This window comes from Aphelocoma coerulescens, chromosome 11 (assembly GCF_041296385.1).
Source record: "Aphelocoma coerulescens isolate FSJ_1873_10779 chromosome 11, UR_Acoe_1.0, whole genome shotgun sequence".
In the NCBI taxonomy this organism is placed as follows: domain Eukaryota; kingdom Metazoa; phylum Chordata; class Aves; order Passeriformes; family Corvidae; genus Aphelocoma; species Aphelocoma coerulescens.
In genome coordinates, this window is record NC_091025.1 from 14,445,410 (window position 1) to 14,468,982 (window position 23,573).

The following is a 23,573-nucleotide window of genomic DNA, read 5'->3' on the forward strand; positions in this document are numbered from 1 at the left end:
GTTAATTGTAAGGCTAAGGGGACAGTAGATATATCACATAGATGTATTACATAGATACAGCTCTTGGGGCTAAAGAAGAGAGCCCCCCTTCCACTAATGACTGGCACTAGTAAATAAATATCTGTAGATTTCTTTGGTGGTTTGTTATAGTTCTTTTTTAGTTTTTTAGTTTTTTTCCTTAAATTTATTTTACTTTATAATAGTAGTCTTATGCTTGACTTGTTACAGCTTCCAATGGTTAGATGTAGTTCTGTACAGATGGATACACTGGTGGATGCATACCTGTTTCAGTCAACCCTTTTACCAATTTAAGCTTCTGAAAATTTCCCAAAACGTAGGATAAACTTAACACAGAAATATATTTGAAGACATTTCAGCTGAACTATTCTCTAAAAATATAACAATTTCCCAGCTACCCAGCCCAGTCCATTCATGCAAGGCTGTGAAGCTTTAGTGGTTCATATTGGCTGTATGAAGAACTATTATTCTGAAATTCAGCTGTTGGTAATGATATTGCCACTAAATTATTTTATGATTGTGCATTAAAATCCCCCCATCTCTGTAGAATGGTAGTTTAAGGACTGGCCTTATTAAGATTTATTCAAGAGGTTGACTTTTTCATTTTCTTTTCAGCTGTTGTTAACTGTACTGAAATATGGTAGTTCTAATTAAGTGGGATGGATTATTCCAGGGCCAGTACTATTGATCTATAATTTATTTCTTTCCCAGCACGTTTATGATATCTAAGCCTGAGTAGATAATGATTTACCCAACTCAGTTCACAGTACTGATGGTAACTAGTTACTGGTGATGCAGTAATTAAAGGACACCATAATTATACGCTGGAGCAAAGGTAATTTGCTGAAACGATGAGGGCTGTCACTCAGTATATGGGTGGAAATAACCAATATTCAGGTATGGAGGAGAGAAAACTGGGAAGGCCATTTTAACAGTACAAGTTTTATAATTACTATTTAGGAGGAAAAGAGCTACAGAAACATGATATTTTCTATTATCTAACAGATTACAAAATTACTGTCATAGGCTCATAGAATGTGCTGAATTGGAAGGGACCCATCAGGATCATTGAGTCCAACTCCTGACCCTGAGCAGGACACCCCAAAGGTCACACCATGTACCTGAGACCATTGTCCAAATGCTTCTTGAGCTCAGACAAGGCTTGGAGCTGTGCCCATTGCCTTGGGGAGCCTGTTCCAGTGCCCAGCCACACTTTGGGTTGCCCACCTTTCCTGCTATACAATCTAAATCTCCCCTGATTCAGCTCCCAGCCATTTCCTCAAGTCCTGTTACAGGTCATGAGAACAAAAAGGTCTGTTCCTGGCCTTCTGCTCCTCCTTGTGAGAGTGTTGAAAACCACAATGAAATCATATGAAAGATCTGATCCCAACTGAACAAGTGCTAGTAGAGCTAAAAGTGATATTTTGTGGTTCACCACAAAATGGTGAAAGTGAGGATTTGGGCTAATGTTTATAAAGGGTTTGTTAGGTGTGGGGTTTGGAATTTTTTGTTGGGTTGTTTTGTGGATTTTTTAAAGGATTCTGAGCTTTGGCAATGATGCAAGTTTTGAATTTGCTAACCCAGCTCAGCTGTTCGGCAGATACGGCCTCATCCCATTCTGACTGGGGGCTGTTCCCAGAGGCATTTGGCAAAATGTGCTTGCTACTTATGGAGCTTTTGACTAAATGAGGTACTGTGATGGAACAGTAGTTATAGGACGAGGAGAAACAGGTATAAATTGAAAGAGGAGAAAAGTAGGTTAAATATTGGGAAGAAATTCCCTACTGTGAGAGTGGCGAGACACTCAAATAGGTTGCCCAGGGAGGTTGTGGATGCCCCAAGCCTGGAAGTGTCCAAGGCCAGGTTGGAAGGGGCTTGGAGCAACCCGGTCTTGTGACAGGGGAGGATGGGACAAGATGATCTTTAAGGTCCCTTCCAATTCCTTAACATTCATTCTATGATTATTTGGGAAAGAACAGTTGTAAATTTTTTAAAGATATAAGACTGAATTCAAATTACAGCACGGTTAGAACATGAATAAAACATTAAAGTATTACAGCAAAAAGGAACTACATTCTGTTACCAGAGTTCAAAAAAGAATAATTTTAGTTTTAAAATGACAAAGCATATTCTGGTGTGTAGGTGTTTCTTTGAGAACTGTTGTTTAGCTTATGTTACTGAGCATCAATACTGAGCGTTTTCCAGCCAAACATGAAAGTAAAATGCTAGTATGGCGTTGTGAAAACCATCCAAACAGACCTCTGTTATTGTTTTTGAGCATAAGAGTGTTAGCCTCATGCAAATTTATACTGCTTAATGTTCTTGTCTTCTTAAAGTTAAAAGTTCATTTGCATTAATACAAAAGCTATAAGATGTCAGGACTGCAGCATTATGAAGTAGATGAAAAGTATTATAATGCTTTTGGGTATATGCAGTGCCTTTCTCTATGTAGAATTCATTCTCATGTTTGTTTTCCTTAGAGATAAACTGCAGAACTTGGATGGCTTTTTGATAAGATGTTGTTCACCCCAGGCAATTTGATCTCACCAGAATGTTATCTTTCTTTGAGTTCTTTGCCATCTTGCATCATTTTTATGCTCTGACAATGTGGTGCTACTAAACTTGCAACTTTAGGGTTTCCATTTGCTTCTTGGTTTTGCATTGTTGATAATTTTTTTCTTCCTGAATAAACTTGTTCAGAAATAAACCAATAAAAACTTGACCTGTGGAGTGTTGTTAGTACAGCAGTCGTTGTTCATCAACTGTTTAGGTAAGTGCACCATACTCTGAGAGCAGCTCCAAATGTCTGCAGTGGTTCCTTTGCAGAATTCATGTCTGTTACAGTGATTTTGATTTCATGGTGTGGTATTAGGGAAGTTGTCGCATAAATTTGAAGATAGATTTGTGTATGCAATACAGTTTGTTTAAGGTTAAACTTATAGAGATTCTTTGATAGTTAGACATTCTTTGAATGTTCTTTGAAGCTGGTCTATTGCTTTGAAAAGTCACAGGGTGTGATCAAAAGGAATGTGTATGAAATGTGAGGAATGAAAATGGGCAGTAAAAATGAGAAGAAAAAAAATCTAGGGATATTTGATTGGTCAAACCTTTTTCTCCCTCTACTCAAACTAGTTGAAAAGATGAGACCTCAATGCTACAGTCTAATCTAAATTCAAGTCTTTGGCAGTCAAGGAAGAACTAAGTTCAAGTATCATGAGGGATGAAGAGATCTGCTGGCAGCTTTTTACTACTCTTTCTGTTAATGCAGGAGTAATCAGCAGGTGTTCACAGCCTCAGCAGCCATCTTATTCTAAACCTCTTACAGCCCTGCTTGATAAGGCCAAGATAAATTGCCTGGAGCAGAAGGGTATGGAATATTTGTTTCTGACAGACATGCACTCAACGTTTTGAGTATAAAATGAGATAAATACAATGAATGCATATTTCTCCACCCTGCACAGAAAGAAAAAAAAAAAAGAATAGAAAAATCAAGGCATGTGAAGTATTCCACTGGGCAGAAAGAATGGGATTTTCTGAGTCAGCTGTAGAGAGGAAAGAAAAAAAAACCCCATTGAAGTAAATAAAATTAAAAGACCAAGTCTAAGATTACATCAAAGATTTATATAATTGTGAGATTGACAAAAAAAGTCATATATATATGTGAAATTGATAAGATTTCACACAAATCAGAAATGGCACCAAAAGGTGTCTGACCAAGCAGAAGCCAAAGGCTGGATGAGAACTGCCTGGGGCAGCATCAAAGGCTGCTCAGCAAGGCAGCAGCTAAAGCCTAAATGAAGTTGCCTGGAGCATCATCAAAATGTCAGTTTGAGGGAGAATATTTTCTCTCTTCCTCTTGTTTTCTCTATTTGCATTTCATGAAAAATCCCTGACACTTTTTGAAGGGCATGTGTTTGACTCCCATCTGGCTTCCACTACTATTTACTATTTGTTTTTTATGATGCTTGAAGATGGAAACAAAACTTTCCAACTTTGTGACCAATTTTGACTAAAAGCTGAAAGGCTGAACAAAGGAGAATCCCAGCTTCTTTTGCTCTGCTTATGTATTTCTTGTAATTAATACATTTGAAGAACTCCATCTTGTGTCTGGTGCCCAGCTGATAATGTTTGTGGGGGGGGGAAACAAGAAATTCTCCCCAGAGCTGTGCACAGGAAGGGATTGGGAGTTACTGCCACTTCCCAGTCTGCTGAATGTCACTGCCCTGCCTTTGGTTGGTCAAACCCCAGGTGTTGTTTAAAGCTTTAGCTGTAACTCACTCTTCTGAGCCTGATAGCAGATTTCCCCTAGCTACACAGTTAAGCACAAAGCTTACAGAAATAGAGTATTTATAACATTTCAGAGGACCATAAATTATTGATTTGTCAGAATAGCTATCTTCCTAGGACTAAAAAAGCAGAAGCAGGGGAAGGGAATAGTAGCACTTGAGCAAAGCTTGCTGCTTGATGCAGGGCCAAAAAAAATTTCACCTGCTATTGTATGTATGGATATGCCACTATGAAACCTTGGTGAAGTGGCAGAATAAGGAGGGTGACATTAAAAAAGTGACAAAGAAAATCACTTTGTCTCAATTTTATGGTGTGTAGTACAGATCTTGATCATCATTGTGCTCTCCTGTGAGCTTTTCCCTGATGCAAGGTTGTTGAACCTTGGCTTCACATCAGCTTTAAACCAGCATAAAGCAGATAATGGCAAAGGAAGAGCTTTTTTGTAATGCTTGTAGCTGTTGGCAATACAGAGCCATGCTATTAAGAGGTAATGCAATGAAAGTGTCCCCATGTCATAACTTTCTCCCTTTCCTCCCCCTTACAATTGCTGTGCAGAGGCTTCGCCCGTAGCCTTTTCTCATGCGGATGCTTAAGTTGAATTGTAGGGGCTGATTCTCCAATAAATTGTAACATATTGCAGTGTGCATTCCTCCCTCGTTTGGGCTGGATTACTGCAGCTCTGTGTTACTGTAGGGCACATCAGCCAGTTTAAAAACACCATGCTGAGATTAAAAAGCTGGCCCTGGTCTCACGCTGCAGTTTGATCTCTGTGTGTGATTAGTGTGTAACCTGTGCCTGGATTGAGCTAATTGCCTAAATGATCTTATGGCTGTTTTTAAGCACCTGCTTCAATAGTAACTTGTGGAAACTTGCTTATAATGCAAAAGATTTTATTTTTTTATCGTCTGCTTGTTTTTTTATGTGATGCCTTTATTTTCTGTCCTTATATATACAAATAATAAAAGCCTTTTCTTCTCTTTTTGTGCTTAGTTATGAGAATAATTATGCTACTGAGGCTGTTCCTAATGGCTCCCAGTGGAGTTACTCCAAGTTTTAAGATTGTTTATATTTCATATTTTCATACTTTTAGTGACCCTTGGTCCAAGAAGTAGACGTATACTAATGAAAGCTGCTGAGGCAAACTTACAAAGCATTCTTTACTGAGGGAAAAATTGGAATATAATATGGAAAGAATTAGAAAACTTTTTTAAAGTTAGGATGAAACTTAGTATTATAAAGTACAAGAACATTTAAAGATTTACACCAAATGTTTCTACCAGAAATTACAGATTTTTCATCAGAAGTGATAGGAGAAGAAAAAAGGTCTGCATACAGTGGTGCACTGTGTGTGTTGAATAGGTCCATGGGATACTGGGATGCATGAGATTTTCGGCAGATACATGAAGTAGTAATTTTATTACAGAAAGCTCACATAAGTAGAAAGTTCTTTCTGAGTCACTGAATGTGTAAATGTTTTTCTTAATTTGCCAAACTTAACGTTCAAAATAGTTTTGTGAGTGTGTGTCTGTGGGTCAATCTCAGGGATGTCAGATGATAATCTTAGTTGTCACAAATTGCTGTGGAATGCTTGTTCAGTTAAATAAACACTGATTGGAACCAAGCAGTGCAATTGAGGGCAAATACACTGATTCCAGTTATTGAAACACACATCCCTGTGTATTTAGCAAAGGAAGTCGATGTGAATAAAAACGCAGATTATGCTTCAAAGCTCATTCAGAGGAAATGGCTAATTGCAGAGCGTTTTTACTTTTCTCGAGCCAGGGATGTAGATTAGTTTAATGATTTTGGTCTGGGATTATCTGAGAAGAAAGGTGAAAAAAGGGTGATTTTTGCAGTTTGCATCTAAATGCATGTATATAATTTTGTTCCCTGCTACGGGAACCTGCATTGCTGTCACTGGTAACTCTGTGTGTTTTGTTAAACTGTGAATTATTATCATTAAACAATAATTATATTAGCTAGAATAAGGAGGCCTGGTACTGCCTTTACATTCATATTAGTGCTCCTTTTTTTTTTTTTTGTATACTGCTACAGGCTCTTCATTTTTCTTTCTCTTTTCACTTCAGTTATTGTAGTCATGCTGAACAGTGGCAGAGTGTGTCACGGCATTGTGGTGAAGATGCACTGTGTGAAGAGAAGGAATTTGAAATTTTCCCTTGTTTACTGAAAGTCTGAAACTGAAATTTTATTTGTTTATTGAAGTCTGAAAAGATAAAAGAAAGTATATTATAAAAGGGTCTAGTTTTCACAGTGTCCTTCTCTAATTCTGTGTCATTAAGAGGAATGTATTGCTACCTGTCCTGAAAATTAAGAGCATAAAGAGGTGCCAGAGGACCAGGTGAAACGTTGGCAGGCAATTTACAATCCAGAATGGAAGCAATGTAAAGTCAGAGCTCTCAGTTCCACTAATCCCAGACAGACTTGTTCCTTTGCCATCATTAGCTTAAGTGGGGCATATATAAAATCTTTACAGGAAAAACACAACCTTCTTTACTATCAAGAATAACATGAGAAGAATGCCACGAATGTAGTGTAGCAGGATGAGCAATAGTTTATTTATTATTTAAATTTAAAATACATAATATGTCAGAGCACAGAAGTTGTGTTGTGTTCTGTCTGGGCTCACTTTATCCAGTGTGTTACCAGACACAGCAAAGATGTTGGGTACAGGAAAATACTTGGGCTTCTAAAATACTGCTTTGTATTTTCAGAATTTTGCTCTAGGGACCCTATAAAGCAGAGAAGCTTTTAAAAGTGTGAACAGGGTGATTCTCTTTGCTTCTTTAACACAACAACATAAGCTTCACTGAAATATCTTCCTCAGGTTTGTCTGTGCAGCAAAATTGACCTCAGCGTTACACTGGAATGCATCCCCAAAGTAGGGTACAGCTCCCAGTGGTCACTTAGAGTGGATTTGTCAGCCACACTGGGGACGGTTCTGACACTCAGTGTGTTGGTGCAGGTTGACTTCTGTCCACGAGGTCAGGTCCCTGAGATAAGAACTCTGCGATAAGAGGAAATCAGTCCAGCTCAGTGTGGATTCATTTGGTAATAAAAGCCACTTTAGCCTGGAGTAATGAATAAATTAGTTATTAAAAAACAAGACTGCTGGTACAAAATCAGCATTGGTTCACAGAGCAATGAAGGCCCATGAGTGACATTTCTAAGGAAGGGACTTGCCTGTTATGAGACAAACAGTTAAAAACTGGCAGAAAATGAGTCTGAGAAGAAAAGAAGATATACTGGGAAACTGAACTAAAACCACATAGCCTGTAGAATATACTAACCAGGTTTCTTAGAAAAATACAAAAACTGCCTATGGCACCAAAGTGACTAAAATGAAAAGAAAAGGAAAATAAAGCAACATATTCTGACTGCATTGTTAAAATGGGGTCACCCTGATTCCATAACAGCCTTGACCTTGGTTCAAAGAAACAAACCCCCATTACTTTGTTATTAAAAGTGTAGTAAAGCAGGAAATAATATATAAGGACTTCCAAATCATAGGGTTCCAGGGATGTGATCTGAGAAGATCTCAGGGAAATGGAAGTGATGAGAACATGTTGGTGCTCAGCAACATACCCCAGGATTAGAAGTAGCTGCATTTCTAGGGTTGATGTTGTTGCAAGTGAAGGTGATTGTCAAGAAAAGTTCCAGTGTGGTTTGTGGACTCTTTTTTTGGGTGTCTGACACATGGTATTTTTTATTTGTTACAGTAACTTCTATTTATTTGTAGAGAAAGATGAATTCTTGTCTCTATTCTTAATTTATTCTTTGGCAGAAAGTTCAACACAGTGCAGTAGTTACACTATTGTGTCCAAATTTACTTTCCCAAACAGAGAATGAATAGACAAAAGTAATGTTAGTTAGAGTTCAAAGCTGTTTTTGTGCTTTAAATAAAACATAGGGAATAGTGGATCACTGATTAAGGCAGTTCTGGATTGGCTTTTTTTCAAAAGCTTGTTTCATAGCACTGTGAAGCACACTGCTTCATAACAGAACAGGTTATAAATCATTTTATGGATGTTTATGGGCTCTCCCCTGTGCTCCATGAAATAAATATGTAGAACTGAGAAGCAGAGATTTTTTCCAAGAGATTTTACATGTGTTTTTTTCATATTTGTTAAATTAAAGGGCAGGAAATTAAAAAGAGTGAATTTGCTTGTAATTCTATAGATGATAAAATTTATTTGCTGGATTTAGGATCCTGTACTTCTATGAATATATTCATTTATTAACTTTTAGGGGATGGATAGGGTTTAATATTTTGAAGAGCAGGCTGGGGTCTGTTTTCATGTTCATCTTTGTGTAACCTCAGAGATTGTTCTTTTTCTTTTATGTTTACTTCTCTTTTTTTCCTTCTTCCTTATTTTTTTTTTTTAATTTTTGAGTAGGATTTTTGTTTTGTGCCTTGAAATAAAAACAGAGGACCTCAACAGGAGGATTTAGATCTTCATCTCCCTGTGCTTTGATTTCCTAGGAAAGTTTCTGCTGGAAAAGTATGACCTGGTATAAATTAATTCACTCCAGAGCACTTGCATCTTTAAGATGCTTCTTGCGTTTTTTTTCTTTTTAGTTTTGGTTAATGCTGATTAATAATTGATCTCTCTTATCTACCATGACTTCCCTTTCCAGGAGGAAAAAAAGTGATTTGACATATTACTTTTTTAAAAAGCCTAACTTAATGAACACAGTAAACGTAGGCACACTGGTAAGCAGCATCCTGACCTAAAGAAGCAATTAAAAATAAATCATCCATCTCTAAGAAAGATAAAAATAATAATCAGTAAGAGTTGTTTCCGCAGCTTGAAAGCAAGAATAAATTTCTTAAAGCAAAATCAATGTTATAAGCACTTACTTTTGTGGGTGGAAAAAAGAGCCTAAAAATACTTAATACACTAAAAAAACAAGTGCAAAGGCTGAAATAGCATAATCCTTTCATCTTCAAAATATGGAAATGGGAAGGAATAGAGAAGGGAAATAGATCTTTAAATATTGAAATTCATTATCTTAAAGCAATTGCTCTGAACAGCACATTGGCAGTGTTAGTGCTGGCAGGAAAATCTGCCTGTGGGAGCATGGAATGGAAATTGCCCACCGGAGCTGTGCAAATCACTTGTCCACATCAAGTGCCCATCACATTAAACAGAAGTACGTGAACAGGGGGTGGTTGTCCTTCTCCTTCCAGGATGGGGCAGATCTTGACTCTCATGAATGTCTGAGCTGAAATCTATATTCCCTTCCTATTGCAGCTGCTGGGTGACCATGCAGCATGATTTTAGGGCCAGACTCAGCTCTCACTGAAGGCTGCTTTTTACTTTAGTAGCGAGTGAATGGGCCAGCCATAGTTACTTATGATCCCTGTCAAAAAAGTATCTGTTTCAGTTACTAGTGATGTCCTTTTGGGTTGTAAAATAATTTGGGGCTGTAGTGGAGCCTATAAATATCACATTGCATTGCCATGGCAATTCTTTTTTTATGCCTAAAAGAACAATGTCAGCCTCAGAGCCACAGCCAGCTTGGAAATGAAGCAGCACCTGAGCTGGTCAAGAGGAAAGGAGCAGGCTGTTTGTTAAGGCACTAAAGGATGGAGTTCAAGGCAGTAGGTCAAGGATGAAATCCTGGCACTGTTGAGTTCAATGAGCTGTGTGTTGACTTAATTGGAGGCAGAATTTCACTTGAGATTTCCCTGAATAAGGGAAATTCTTTGAACAGTTGATATGTGTCCACCCTCTTGTCATCTTTCCCTCATTCTTCTCCCTCCTCTTGGCATTTCAATATTAGAAATTGTTGGATAATTTATCAGTTCTTTTTGAAGCATGAGAAAACCTGGCAGAGGGGTCTAAAGCTGAAAAGTAACTCATCCTACAACAGTTTCAGATCCATGCTAATCATTAATTTTGAGCAAAGGTGATTTCCCCTTCAAATGGCTTTTCAGAGGGCCATCTCCCCATGTGACTTAATGGGCAGGGCAAACCTCCCAAGAGCCCTGAGGGCAAAGAGCAGCAAGGTCAGAGTAAGCCAGGGCAATGCAGTGACTCCAACGAGTTGTGTAGTTACTTGACCTCTTTGTTTGATTGCAAGATCACCTCTAAAAATGTCACGGAATCTGAGGTGAGCCTTTACTTGATACAGAGGCCCCATCCCTTGCAAAGGAATTCTGATAAGTAGCACAGAACAATATATGACTTTGGGGAATTATTTTCATTTTCCAGTTCCCTGGGGATTTGCTTGAATGGCTAAAGAATTACGGATTGAAGTTTCGTCAAAGACAACTGTCAGTTACATTGTCTCAATATTCATATTGAAGATTTTAAGTGGCTCACAAAATGCTTTTTACATTTTTAAATTACTTCATGAGTATGGATCAATCAGCAAAATATAGCAGTAATGAGTTCCTTTTAATAGTAAAGAGCTTGCTAATTACCATGCTGATTATATGAACTAAGTTTTTAGCCAACAAAAAAGCTCCTGCAGGCAGTGTCCTTCCACCTGCTGAGGGGCTGGCAATTCTCATTAAAAAATAAGAGGAAATAATTATTCTTTTTAGTCAGTTTCAAATCTTAGGGAAAAAAGTGTGCTCACTCACTTTCTATGTGTGACATCATCTGAAATTAGTAGATGCTTTCATGGGTATTTGAAAGGAAAAATTTAAAAATAGCTGCCCACAAAGCCTATCCTTTTTCAATTCAAAAGGAAGGCCTTCCAGTGGTGAGCTTTCATCTGGGGCCTGCGTGAGAGCAGATGTCCCTTTGGCCAGGATGTGGTTTTGGTTTACCCCAGCACCAGGCGCTGTTGGGCAGCCCAGGGATGAATTGTGGGCATGGGGAGCTGTCAGCTCCCCATGGGCTGTCTAGGGGCTCTGGGGAGGTGTCAGCAGCTCAGCCTGGCATGCACTGGGTTCCTCACACACTCAGAAGATGAGTTCTCTTGGAGGCAGCACTAGCTAGGCTAAAATCAAACTTAAAATGAGCTTTCGAAATGCACTCTGGGTTCTCAGCTGTTGCAAAGCCAGGGGATGGGCTGTTGCTCATGGAATTAGGCTGGAGTTTGAGAAATCCATGGGCTTGAGGGCTTCTTGGGCAAATTACCTTGCCTCTGTATCTCATCTGGAATGTTCCTTGTTAAGACATGAAAAATCATGAGGTGCTTAGTGTCTGGGACTGGACAAGGTAATTAGGTAGGCTTTAGGCAGAAAGGAGCAAAGAAAAGCAAGTCTGAAAGCTTTTTTGTTATTATCTTTGTCTCAAATTTCTTATTTTTCAAAGAAAAATTAATTCTAGCAGATGCTTAAGCCCCTTTTCTTTTAGATAATTTGGAAGAGAGAGAGAACTGTGAAGTATCTCTTGGGACTCCTGCCTCATCCAGACCTAGGAGTCCATGCCATTCATGGCACTAATGCAGCCTTGTTACTCCCTGAAATAATCAGTTCCTGTTGGATTTAGGGCAATCCACACAGATTAGATTGTTAATGCTGTGGAAATAGGAGTTGTCAAAAATTCATTTCCACAATTTCTTTATCTGACTTCTAAGGAACTTCTAATGCAGTGAACCTTTATTTTGAATCAAGGTGGCTTTTTTGGTTGTGGTTTAGATGGGAAAGGTTCATAACACATAGTTCAGATTCTGTAAGCAAGGGTGTAGGAGGTGACCCTGAACACTTAGCAATAAGAACTGGCACAAATCCTAATTTCATCTAGGAGAATCACGGGTGACAATGTTACTGAATATTAAAATGTTACTGTCTCATTTTAAATGTGGGTGTGTGCTCAGCCTTGCTTCTTGTGGATAATTGTATCAGAAATTCAAATCCTTACTGGATTTCAAATTCAAATTCAAATCCAAGCAGAGACCAAGATGTGTTTCTTGCTCCTAAAAGTACCATATTGATAGCATGACCTTGTGTGTGAATCAACATGGACTGCTTTTTCCATAGATTTTGTTTTCTTTTATGGGTAAAGAGAGAAATTCACTTTTAGGTCCTAGAAAACCAGTATTTCTGTCAGTGGTATAATTCTTTAAAACATAAATGGGGGTCCTCTACCTTACTTTTCTCTGTAAGAAAATAGATTATTACCTTTTTCTGTTGGAATACTGATACTGAAAAAAATCTTAAATTTTAAAAAAATTGAAAATACGGATATTTCATTTTAGTGGCACAAAACTGTTTATTTGAATGTCAGTCACTGAATATTGCTGGTTTTGCACAGAGAAGAACATTTAAGACTTGTGTTATTGTACATTTTATTTAATTTATTTTGCCTGCAGGTACTAATTTAATTCATTTTCCTTGATTTGAGGAATGCATTTGAGCTGAAATAGTATGCTTAAAGGCATCAGCAAGTGATATAATAGGACTGTACCTGTAGTTCAGAAGGAAAAGATAAAAGGAAAAGAAACTGTTATTTCTAAGGAGAATTAGAAAGAAGGGGAGGAAAGCCCTTTTTATAATGGTTCATTTTCTTCCTTTTTAGTACTAAGTGATAAAAGGAAATAAATTCATGTTCCAAGCCTCAGACAAAGTGTAAGGTCATTTATGAGGATGTTATCTTCAAGGGTGAGGAAAAGTTTGTCAGAAGTTGTCAATGTTGAAAGCATGGAAAGTGGATTAAAACATCACAAGGCAAAATCAGATTGTCAAAATGACAGAATAAACCTATACACCTATTTTTCAGTTTTCATCTCCACATGAAAACACAGCATGATCATGAGTTTCAGTGAAAATAAACAGAACACGTTGGTCAGCAGCCTGGTAGGAGGGCAATCATGTTTTTAGAAAGCAGATATTAGATTTGATAAAACAGAAACATATTCCTAAATAAGTGGTTGTGTTCTTCGTAGCAAGAACTGGTTTTTGAACAATGTCCAATATTTACTCAGGAAAATGTCTTTTCCAAATACTGGGCATTGGAGGAGAGTTTCAAGGAAGGCCATTGTGCTGTCTCTGCTGGGGAAGTTTATTGAGAAGCCAGGGAGCAGCTCTGGAAGGGAGATGGTTCCATAAACAAACTGTTCCTTTGCTGGGTAATTTGAAGAGCAGGGTGTGAAGGAGACAGAAGGTTCAGGCACCTGTGTCCCTGTGGGTACGGAGCAAGGGATGAGATAGGGAGGGATTGAAGGGGAGATGTGAACAGGGGCCACACTCATTGTGCAGGGGGAGAGCTGCTGTCTGTGTGTGTCAGCAGGGCTGGTGGAAGGGATAAGTGTGACCTGTTTTTTAGACACAGCACCTTACTGGAGGAACTGAAAGGGGGAATCCCCTGATAGCATTGTCCCGAGTGCAGGTAGGAGCAGAATGGCATTTCCACTGGAGTATATTTATCAACTGTTTCATCCAAAGGGGGATTGAACCTTCAGCTCTATGTGGAGTTTTATCCCTCTGGTTAAGGGCAGTTTGGCTATTTCAGTTTTATTATAAAAAAGTAGAATGATTTTTCTACTGTTGCTTTCTTGTTTCTTGGGCTGACTGTAGGTATCTGACAATTGACCATACCTCGTTTCACTGTGCAGTTAGAAAACAATTACATTCTTTGCCTCCAAAAAAAGGGAGAGTTTTTAGGCATCAGCCTGGTTTCCCAAATACTGCCATGAGCTGTGTGAGTCAGCTGATGCCAGTTTTGTAAACGGTCTGCAGAAAAGCGTGACGTTTAAAATCATGCTTAAAAAAAAAAATTGTCTTTTCAGCAAAAAATATAAATTTTTGCATTTTGTAGGATGACAAGTTCATTATCATGGAAAAATTAGGACCACTTATTTTCTGGGTAACTATGCATCTTCTGCTTGGCTTTTGGAATATACTCATCAGCAAATCTGTCCAAAATCATGGCACAGTTCTTCAGTTATGCAAAATTTAAAAAGTTGTCTTGGCTCAAAGCATGGCTTGATTTTTACCTACCTGCTGAAATTCCGTTTGATTTGATTTTTTTGCCTTCCATCCTTCCTCATAAGCCGTTTTCTGATTTCATTGAGGAAAGAAAGGAGAGATGTAAAATTTGAGAAAAAAGATATTAATGGGTGTATACATAGTTAAAATACATTTGAATTATTGGGGTTTTTTCCTTTATCATTAGTAGTGCTTAATACCAAATTTTCTAGAAGCATATGATTAATACTGGTTTTATTTTCATTTTTGTGACAGATAAGTATTTTCCTCTCCAGAGGTTTCCTTCTTTTTATTTCCATAATTGTCTGCTTTGAATGAACGTGTAACAGAAAAACCTGTTAAAAGCATCAGCTCTCCATTCATGCATGGTCCCTACTGCATATACTCAGCCTCATTAGGATTTTATTTATTTGTTTTTTAGATTTGCAGCAGTCATTTGAAATACTTTTTTTTTTTCTGGATGAAATATGTGGGAAAATATTAATTACATCTTCCCTCTTTCTCCAGGGGTCCTGTTTGGTTTGGTTTGGTTTTGTTGTTTTTGGCTTTGTTTTGTTTGTTTGGGTTTGTTCTCAGGTTTTTTGTTTGGTGCTTTTTTTTGTAATTAATATATTTTACTCATTGCACTCTATTCCTTGACTTAGGTATTTTGGGGTAGAAGGAGTTGTTTAGCTAGGGATGTGTTTTGTTAACATCTTCTGTTAAGTGGCCTGTGTCAGCTAGTCCATAATTTCAAAATATTTGTGTCAAAGGGTCTATTTTACACTTCTTTTTCTCTATGGTGAGTTTATGCAAGGCTCCTCCACAATCTCCTTAACTGATTCCCTCCTTCCTTTGGCAAGAGGTTTGGTTTCTCCTTGAGAGAGAGCACTGCTGACAAAATACACTGCTCTGAGGTGTCTGGCTCTGCAATTCTCTCTGCTGTTGCCTTGGTCAAAGAGTATCTAAAAGCCAATCTAGATTGTCTCTTGGATTTTTTTTGTAGTATATTTTGGTGCATTATGTTTCTGTGTATGGAAAAAAATAAATTTAATTGGATTTTATGAGTTATGAGTTTTGATTGAGCTTTCAAAGGCTGTGGGGTGTATTTATTGATCTCCAAGTGAATAATAAAATGTGATCATTTTCTATCCACCATGTGCCGAATGCATCATTCTTCTCCTTTCATGAGTTAAGGAATTACTTTTTTACAGAATATCTGGGAGGAATTGACACCATAGTTTTCCCACCTTGAAAATCATGGAGATAAATTTATTCATATGAAATTTCCTCTTGTGCTCAGTGGTATTGATGGGACCTTTGCAGTTTGCTCTGTGATCAGCTCTGTGTCAGTTTTATGGATAGCATTGGGTACAAAGCTGCTGTGCTGGTGGGGCCTGCAGGAGCTCCTGAGGTGCACTGAAAGACTTCAGGGAATCAGATGTTCTGTATTTCCATTTCAGAACATTTTCTCTCTGTTTCTCACAAGGAACATCTTTAACTGAATAGTGGAAACTTTCTATAGCTTATGAAATATCACAGGTTTTTGTTATGCTTTGTAATAACTTGCTGTTTATTTCCTTCTGATACCACAAATGTTTGCAGAGACCCACTTTGACAGGTAATAACAGATTTAAATAGTCAACATCAAATACAAAAGGTTTTTGAATATTAAGAAAAGCATCTTGACAAAAGGTGAGCAGTCTTTACAAGGGTGAGATAGTCTGCATGTTTTGATGTCTTTTAGTGGAATCACATCTTTCAGTTTCATCTTTAACGTAACATACGTTCCGTAAATGTTGTTGCTAATGACAAGAACATCAATTCATGTTATTCATAAAGAGATTTGCAGTATCTGAGCAATGAATAGCAAGCAAGAGGAACAATTGTTTGCATTTTCATTTCTTAATACACATCCTTTTGCTAAAAATGGAAGAAGAGTCAATTTTACACTTATCAAACACATACTGCTTTTGGGAAAAGGGCCAATTTTTAGCAAAAGAAAATTTAAGTGAAGGGAGGCAAATTTAATAAAGTATATTTATTTCTTTTACCCATTACAAGTTGTTTGCCAAATAAACATACTTGGGGAACTGGGATATTTTTGCAAGTGTTATAAAATCAGTGGTTGTGATGAGCTCATTTTGACAAGCACTGCAATGAACAGCTTTTGCTCAGAGTATGTGGCGTAAGAAGTGTGGATGGGGACGTTTCTGTGGACAAAAACCAAGTTAGGATCAGTTGCCCTGAGTAAGGCACTAGTGAGTCTGATGGTCTGGCAGAACCCAGCGTGTCCAGCTGTGGTCCTTCCCCTGTGCCTGTTCATCTCTTACTGCACTGAAGCCACTCGGACCACGGGCACGCTTCACTGCAAGGGGGTGCACAAGTCTTTGCTGAACTGGACTCCTACTCAATGTAGTCTGTGAGTAAATAACAATTCCAGTAAAACCTGGGGGCTCAGTGGAATGGTGTTTACACCGTTAAAGAGCTGCAAGTCCAGAAGGGTGGGGTTGGGATATGGGTAGAAATCAGCAGAGTACATCACCTTGGGGTACTCTCAGTGGGTGTGGGAGGAGCCCTGTGGGAGAAGGTGCAGAGTTTAAATAGGTATTTCCCATTTCTAAATCCAGTGTCACTCTGCCACTGTGTTTGCCCAGGTCCAAGCAGAGCTGCATCTCTCAGAGATGGAAAGCACCCTCCTAAAAGGTCAGTGCATAAATGCCAGGGAAAAGCTATTAAAATCCTCAGAGTGTGTAGTAGGCTTATGATCTCAGGGCTGCAAGAGAAGTTCCTGAGTACTTCCCACTTTCTAATCATTGCGAATTTCAGGTGCTTGGCACGTCTGAGGATTTAAGCTAAAATCAGGGGAAAAAATGAGTCATTCTGACAGTGCAACTTGACAAATTGCCAAGGATGTCTAAGCAAGAGTCACAGCTGCATTAAACAGCTTAGTGTAGTGTTATCTTCTGCTTTTTTCAGCTGCAGAAATTGCTTTGCCATGTAAAGCAGAGACCACGAAACCCAGAAATCTTTATGAGTCGTGTGTATATGCCAGGAGACACTGGGAGGGGAGCAATGAGCCATGAAAAAAAGCTTTGTTCCTGTCTTGGTAGCTCTGAAATATGCAGAAAAACTTTTTTTTTTCTGGTGGTGGTATTATTATTATTATTATTATTATTATTATTATTATTATTATTATTATTATTATTATTTAGGTTTTTAATTATTTTTTTATTTTTAAGCTCTGTTCATTTTCTAATGCCCAGAAATGCCTTCCCTTAAAGGGATAATATTTGAATTAATTTTTGCATTTGTGTGCACACACATGCATGTAATTTTCATGCATAAAGTGGAAGGAAAAAGAGGTGTTCTGTTATAAAATTCAGTTTAATCTTGTCCATGTTATGTGATGAATTACAGTGGTACTGACAATGCTGCATAAGTACTCTGTGGCATGACTGCAGTAGTGACAATGTTGTTGTTTTTATAGACTGCTAGATTCAAAGAGATGGGATGGGAGCAGGTCTCTCCTTTATGAAATGCCCTCTACCAGCCCATGTTACTTTTGTGATATGCATGTAAATCCATAATAATTATTTTACTCAGCTGCCCTTTAAATAACAAAAAATACTCAGCCATGGATTGTGCCATTTACAACAGCTGTTAGAATGGATTTCTTACATGTTTGGAGTATGCATCAGGACAAATTTGTCAGCTTCCTTAATGATATTTGGGTTTGCTCTGCTGATCAGAGGGGTAGTCCAAGTGTGATTAGATCTACCCATTAGGTCTTCACAACAGAAATTATGTTCCAGCACCTTCACTAAAATGAGCTTTTCACTGTGTGTTTTGTGAAACACACTCTGAGTGGTGAACAGCACAGAGAAGAGAGAACAAGCACCTGCTTCCTGGAAACAAATATTCCTGAAATGTAAGGATTTTTAATTTGAGATGTTACAGATTGGAGGGGATATACTGTATTAACTAAGCACTTTCCTTTTTATTTTCTATTCAACTCTGTTGGAAAAATAACTTTTTTTTTTCAGCATTTTGCATATATAGAGATGGAAGACCCTGTTCAAAATAAGTGCACAAGAGTTCTGCTTAATGATATTCAATGAAGCCTCAGGGCACTTTGAGAGTTGCCATCAAGAGGACATACAGTTTGTCATTTTTATTAGGGGTTTGCATCACTGACAAGAAAAGTTGTTCTCCCTCTCTTATTTTTGTGTGAGTATATGAGGTTGCTGGTCATGGGCAGTTTTAAGTCCTTCTAAATATGCATTTTCTTTAATTCATTAAGAGACTTTCATGTTCCAACATATCCATTACAATGACAAACTGACACTGTAAAATTAAAAAGCCTGCAATTACTCACTTGGTTTGTATTTTAATCAAAGCCATTGTAATATGACTCTAGGGAGCCATAAATGGCCAAACAAAGGGGCTGGTATTTATATGGGACTTCTGTATAGAGAATATCTAAGTGGAAGGAGCTAGTGAAGAACAAAAATGTTGGATTTTTTTTCATGCATCCAGGAAAGAGAGCTACAAATGCAGTTTGATCAGAGCATAAAACAAATCTCTGGCCAGTTCAGCATCAGAGAGGTCCAAACTAACACATCTTCTCCTTTATTTTGGCTTTCAGGCATTGGGACCATCCAACAAAGCCATGGTGGGCCCAGACAATACTTTTACGAATCATTATTGCATGAGGAACTTTTGGAAGTAAATAACTATAGAAAATGGTTTTTGCATGCATTGTGGCTGCTGGGAAGGTAACAATTGCATCACTGACTTCTCTTATAAAGTGCACTTATGTGTGTGGGTGCTTATTGGTGTGTAGGCAGGAGAGGAGAGTGTGCTGCTCCTCCTTTGTGGTTTGTGATTTCAAGAGGAATTTTCTCATTTGGTGTAAAATAAGCAGGATTGATTGTATCTCTCAGGCTCCAGAGGTCAGACATCAACCAGTGAGGGGCAGTGGGTGTAGCCAGAGTGAAACTTCTCCCTGCATTCCTGCAAGGAGCTGTGTTCCCACTGCACTCAGTGGAATTGTACCTCGGATCCTTGCTCAATACATGGATTTTGGGTGCTCTTCCCTGGGAAGGAACAGGGACAGCTCATATGTCACAAAGCAATTTTCTCATAATTTTTATAGGAAGTTTTATGCTTTTCTGTATTGCCCACAAAATTTATACAAGACTATAATTTTGAAGGAAGTTAAGTGAATAAAACTGCTCTGAAGCTGGAATGGCAGCTGTGCCTTAGAACTTCTTTTTTTGTCTCCAGGGTTCACATGGAAACTACTGCAGATTTAATGAGTATTTGTCACTTGCATAGCAAAGATATGAACAGACATTCTCATTTTGGACCAAGATCTGTCTTTACAAAAGATGGAATAGAAAGTTCTGTAATAAAGGCAGCACCTTGCAGTGGCTCTTTTTGCATCCTCCCCTGAGGATCTGATTGAGATGACCCAAGGTCACCAGCATCCACAGTAACCAATCAGGCTTTCTTTGTAGATTTGTGAGCAGCTGGAATTTGTATGTCCTGCTCAAAAATCTGCAAAACCTCCATAGGTTTAGACTAAGAGGTTCACTTTAGAATTTAGCAGAAGCAACACTCTCAGTTAACCCCTGATTCTCTTTTCTTCTCAGCTGATGCATTGACCACATTGTCAATATTTAAGGTATTATGAGAGGAAGGGGTTTCCTCTGTTCTGTGAGCAGTTGCAGGTACAAAGTTGGCCCGTGCCCAAGTACCCATCTGTCTGAACTGGGAAATGTAGCTAGTATTTCACAGACTATTACTTGTTAAGCTGATCGTAGCCTTTTCTCATTCCAGCAAATCGGAGTTCTGTTTTGCTCATGTTCAGACAGTTTTTGGTTTGTCAGCACAAAGCTCTTCTCACTTGTGTGTCAGAGGAAGAAGCAAGTGACTGTGATGGAGAAAAGGTAGCCCAGCACATCATCCAGGTAGTTAATATTGTGACACTTAAAATGAGTGACACTGATCTCAGAGTGACAATTCACCCATAAGCAAGAACAGAAGTATTTTTCTAATTGAGCCAGATTCCCTAACTCCTAGCAAGGAGTTACCATGGCCCCAGTGGAGAGGCTTTCCTCCTCTTCCTAGGCAGGCAGTGGTGGTGCTCTGGGTGCAGATATTTCACCGTCTGCCATCTTCATCCCAAGGCCTCGTTTGCACTAGATGGCACTGTAATAACACTTGTTACACCACCCCATTTATTTACAAAATAAACCCCCACAACACCCAAACCAGGGCAGTTGTCTTGGAGTGCAGCAGAGTGAGCATTTTCGTTCATTAGCTCCCTTTGAATATCACTGGTTTATTGGCAAATGAATGCTGTAACACACGAGGATCTGTTGTTATTGTGTCTGCATCTGACTGGGAGTCCAGAACCACTCTGAACACAGCCACACCTCTGGTGAGTGTGCTCAGACTGGCTTCTAGGTTGCACTTTGAATCCTTGTTGGATTATACAATGCTCTTTTAAAAGCTCTCTATTCATCATTGCTGTGGTAATTCAGAGCATGTAATGTTGATAGAGCTTCAGTGTTTAAATATTTTTTTCAAATATATTTTTTCTCTGCTGGAACCTCCTACCACCCCATTTGTAAATTCTTAGGATCAGTAGATCCTTTATATCTGAGTATCCTTTCAACTATTCACCTCAAACGCATTTCACAGTACGTTCATTTTAAGCCTTAAAAGCCTAACTTTAACTTGGGTTAAAAGTCTTTGCACCTGTGTCTCATAATAAAACTTTTCAATTTTGTCTGCTTGCTCAGCCACCCCTTCTAATTTCTAAATGAGTTTTACATCTCTCTGGCATTAGCAGCAGGTTTTGGTCTGATTAAGTCTTGCATTTCTGTGATGATTCTCATCCAAGTAGATCCCCTAGTGCTTTATAAACTTTATTAACTGGTGGAACATACTACCTATCCTTTGGCCTTGATCAAATTAATAAATCTTTAGAGTGAAAGACAGCAAATTATTTTACTGAAGGTGGAAGGTGATGATGGAAAGGATGTGATATCATACATAAACTACTCCAGGCTTCAGGATTCCTTCACCTGAATAGGAAAAGTGGAATAACTTATCAGTGTCATATAGATTTCAGCAGTGTCAAAATGCTTATGTGAATAAATTCAGGGTCTGTGGTTTCTACTTCAAAGCCCAAAGACAGAGCTCATGCTGTCACCTAAAAGGGAACATCTGCTGTCTAGATCTTATTTGCTGTGAACAGGGATGGTATGTGTAGCCTTGGCTCTTTACTGCAAAGAGCAGCAGCCTCCAAAATCCATCCAGGAGTGTTTGCTAAGAAATATTTCCCTGTGAGGATGTTGCTGGAGCTTACTGTTGTTATACTGAGAGGCAGTGACTGACATATTGTAAACAGATGCACGTTCAGTACAATCGTTCTCCAACGTTCCTGAGCAAAGCAGTTACTGGAATAGGGAAGTGCAGACCTCTCCTGTAGGACGTGGCACGTGGAAGGGTGGAGCTCCCCTTCAGTCTCAGTCCTGACAGGACACCCCAGTTAATACCTTTGTGCTTCCTAAGACTTCCAGAGATTTTCAAAGCTCTTAGTGAACAGGAGCTACGATTGCATGCGGAAGAACACAACAAAATATATATATATGGGGAAAGCTGTGGCACCAGTTATAGAGTGTAAGGGAGGTTTGTCAGCTGCCAAATTGGTATTTTCATTTCTTGCATCTGCTGGGTGTTTTGCTTAATAACACTGTAGCAAGAATGAAACTGTTGGGCTTTTCTCATTGGCTTTAAAGGAAGATAAAAGATTAAGGTAATTCTGTACATTAATTTACAGAGCTTTATTATACATGGTTTCCAAAATGTAGCCAAATGTTTCATGGTAGTCACTACTGTGAAGTATTTTAATTTTGGATTCTCAAAATCTGGTGTAATCTTCAAAGAATCTTTAAAACTTCTGCCTCTGGCCCCAAGCCTGGCACACTCTGATAGTTTTCTGTTGGCATCTATGGAATTTTGCATTCAACTTCATTGCAGGATATTGACTTTTATCTCTTTCAATTTGTTTATTCTTAACATTTCCTGAATGCAACCCAGCAGTGTGTTTTAATGCAAGACACTCTCTAATGTAGAGGTGTTACAATATGCATTTTCCTCACTTTCATCTGGAAGGTTTTCTGAATTTATCCCAGAGCTGAACCAACAAAAGTTTTCACTGCAACTGAAATCCAGTCTTCACTTAAGTTTTAAAAAACCTGTTTCATTTAAGTAGCAGCTTTAGGTCCTAATTTGCAATGAAACCAAAGCTGTGCTCAAATATAAGTGAGGAACGTGACATTAAATAATACAGTTCATATTATATGGAAGTATTCACTTTGAACAAATAACTCAATTTTAAAAATCATCAATATAATCTTATATAATTACCTTGTGCAAGTGACACAGCAAATACTGCTGTCAGTTTTAGCCCTATGATCTGGCTGATTTTTCATGTGGACTTGATCACAAAGTCTAGAAAGTATATGATGAAAAATGCAACATTTAAAGAACTTGAAAAGCTCTTAAATTTATCTATTTACTTTCTGAATTTCCTTGAAAAAACATATAATTTTCTGGCATTTAAAAAATATATTGATTTTTCTTATTAACTTTATGGCTTTTGCTCATAACATACTCCAGTGTTTAACAGTATCCCTGAATTTCTATTTCACTGTATTTTAATCACTTTTATTTGCAGGGGTTAGGAAGGTTTTACCTGTAGTAATTAAAGCTGACTTCCAGAAGCCCTGCTGATGGAAGTATTAATGCCTGATTTTATGGGCCTGCAGTGCATAGAACACACTAATGGGAAACAAGTGATTTAAATCTGAATGGTGGACACTGAAGGACCCCAGCTAATTAATAGGCTTGTGAATGAAGCTCTTGAGAAAGCCCACCAAGAACTAATGGGCTACCTTACAGCTTTACTCATAGCACTCTGATTATATAGTGAGCTGCACTGTAAATCAATTAAATGTTCTTGCTTTGCACCACATTATTAAGTTTATGTGGTCTGATCGTTTTAGCTTTACATCCACACTGTTGCCAGTTCTGCACAAAGAACAGATTGCATTTTAAAACCAAAATTGCCTTTTTTTTTCTTTAACATATATATATATATATATGAAAAAACCCAACATTGTGTTGAAAGCTGTCTGAACTGCACATAAATACAGAATTTCAAGGCTGGTCCTTGAAAATAAGAATGGGCCAACACAAAGGCTGACAAACCTCTTGAAAAAGCTGGAATTCGGGTCTACTAAAACATTTTATCAAGATATATTTGTTGCCTTGAATCTAAATGTTCAGGGCACCTCTGAACTTCAGA

At 38.2% G+C, this 23,573-nt stretch overlaps 1 long non-coding RNA gene across 1 annotated transcript in view; it reads left to right on the forward strand.

Annotated features, from left to right (window-relative positions):
- Positions 1-23,573, forward strand: part of LOC138116982 (uncharacterized) — a 157,583-nt gene that overhangs the window by 93,057 nt on the left and 40,953 nt on the right. The gene's annotated exons all lie outside the window — the stretch shown is intronic.